This window comes from Callospermophilus lateralis, chromosome 5, assembly GCF_048772815.1.
Source record: "Callospermophilus lateralis isolate mCalLat2 chromosome 5, mCalLat2.hap1, whole genome shotgun sequence".
Classification (NCBI taxonomy): Eukaryota; Metazoa; Chordata; class Mammalia; order Rodentia; family Sciuridae; genus Callospermophilus; species Callospermophilus lateralis.
In genome coordinates, this window is record NC_135309.1 from 26,312,435 (window position 1) to 26,315,302 (window position 2,868).

Sequence of the window (2,868 nt, forward strand, 5' to 3'; positions counted from 1 at the left end):
CTGAATTAAAGAAAATTATATTCCATGCTTTTGTGATTATGTCAAAATGAATTGTAATGTCATGGATAGCTAAAGAGAACTAATAAAAAAAATAAAAGAAAAAGAATACATGTAGAAGGATGTCCATTGAAGCATTGTTGGCAAGAGTAAAAACTACACTCAAACTAAAGTCCATCACTGGGGAAAGAGTTAAATAAAATAGAGGACCTCTGTAGTATGGAACAGTATGCTTAAGCAAATCAATTGGACAAAGAAAAAAAAAAAATCCTGCAAAGTCCAGTTAGATATTTTCCTGAATTATGTTAATTTCTTCACTCTCTTTCTCTGCATCACATATATAACTGAGTTGACCACTATCCTTTGAGAGACTCAAGTTCCAAGTCTGAAGTTCTCAATACTCCAATGAGTTCTCACAAGGGTACCCATGATTTAGGAAGCCTGAAGGCATTCATCAGGTTATCCACAGGTTACCAACAATGATGACCATCATCATTCTGACATTTATCCAGTGCTTATTATCAGCTAGGCACCTATTATCATGCAAACACTTGATATGTTATCTCATTTTGAATCTGTGGAACCACCTAAGAAGTAGGTATTTTTATACCAACTTTATGGCGTCAGTTCAGGGAGTGTGGGAGACAGACCATAAGATAAACTTGAATGATTCTATCTCCCAGCATTCACACCTTTGTGTAATCCTTTCCCCTAAGCTCAAATGGGACCTGTCAGCTGCCTCTAATGGAGTATGGAAGTGGGATGAGATGTCACCCCCGTGACTACTTCTCCTAACATAAGATGCGTCCATTTCAGCAGACTAGAGCCAGAAACTCTCCTGGAAGGGCTGCTGAGGTAAGCAGCCATTCTGCAAAAGCTCCAGGTAGCAAGGAACCATGGGAAGGCACCAGCCTGAGGCAGCCGACAATCAACAAAAAGTTGAGGGACTTCAGACACCCATTGGGTCACACGGTCTCAAGCACAAGAATCCTACCAACAATCCCAAGGTATTTGGAATGAATCTCTTCCCTGGTAGTGCTTTCAAATGAAAACCAGTCTTGTCCAAAATCTTGATTGCAGCCTTCTGAGACGCTGAACAGAGGATCCAATTAAACCAGGCTTGGACTCATGACCATGTAAATTGTGAGATAACCAACATGCATGGTTAAGCCACTAAGTTTGTGCTAATTTGCTATGCAGCAATGGAAAAAATGCAAGGATATTAAGTGTCTAACCCAAGATCCCACAGAATTTGTGGAACTGGATAGCCAGCCCAAGTCTCTTAACCCCAAAGCCCATGTTCATCAAGGCCATGACCTGCCCTCCTGCTCCCATATGGAACTTTTAAGATTGCTTAAGGTCCCAGCCAGCAGCTGAGTTTCCCCAAACTATTCCTCCCAAAGGATCTTCCCTGACCTGGGTCACCAAGCAGATCACATAGTTTTTCATATATACTGAGCAGCCTGATAAAAAGCAAAGCAATGAAAATGTGGATTCTTCTTGGGCCCTGTTCTCCCATCACCCCATTAATCAGAATGGACAATCATCTGGTCTGGAGCTCTGAGAACTCTTGAGAATATCAATTTAAGAGAAATAATTTATGGCATTTAGATATGGTGCTGTGCACTTCTATTGTTCTCTTGTGAAGGCACTTGTAAATGACACGGATCAACTTATAACACTAAAGGCAGAATGTAGCTAAGAGATGGATGAAAAGCTCTCTCCTATATCACAGAGATGTAAAACTGTAGTAAAGCTCACCCACCCAACAGAACATTGGATAACCAGAATCTCAAAACCTCTTCTTTTGCAATAAGTAGTCATGAAAATATTTTTATTTCAATATATTCTCCTATAAAGGTAGACTGAAAAATCAGTAAGTAGGAATGCAAAAAGAAAAGGAAAATAAACATATATGCTATATTTTATCATAACTCTCATCACAGTTTGAAGCAGTTAAGGAAGCAAATGTTAAAAATAATATTAAACAAGCACCTATTTTATGGCTTGCTTACATATTCACTGGTTAATTCTACTCCCATATGTCATGTATCTACCAAGTTTAGAAGCTTACTATGAACTTGGGAGGAATATAAAAGAAATAGAGAGGCTGGGCTTGGTGGCACACATCTGTTATCTCAGCAGCTCAGCAGGCTGAGGCAGGAGGATCTCGAATTCAAAGTCAGCCTCAGAAAAAGCAAGGTGCTAAGCAGCTCAGTGAGACCCTGTCTCTAAATAAAATACAAAATAAGGCTGGAATGTGGCTCAGTGGTTGAGTGCCCTGAGTTCAATACTCGGTACCACCCCCTCCCCCGCACCTGGCCAAAAAAAAGAAATAGAGATATGGCCTCTGATCTCATGGGGCTAATTCAAACCCAGAGAGCCAGTGAAACAGCTATCCACATTATACATATGTTTTATCAGTACACATGTGCATAGGAAAACACCATGGGAGGGTGGACATCACAATGTGAGCCATGATCACAGTGTAATCATGTGGCTACTTCTGGGTGTAAGATTATGTGAAATTCAAAAAAATTATTTGTATTTCTTATATTTAAATGGTCTCCAAATAAAAATAATCATGAACTAGTATTAAGATTTGGGGACTCAGATGATACCCCAAGTATGGTGCTTTGTCCTAATGGGAACTTTGTTGAAGGAGGCTGAAAAGGCCTCAGAAATTAAGTTCTCACCAACCTTCCCCTGCCCTCCTTTCTCACAACATCCCTCATTTCTTCCCCCCAAAGCAGGTCATAGCAAGAGAATTCCTATTCCCCAAGGGGGTGGGTATCATGGAAACTAGAACTCTGCTTCCCCAAACAAGCTATACAGCCTAAAGAGGCACTACCTTCCCTGAAAGCCTGCCAC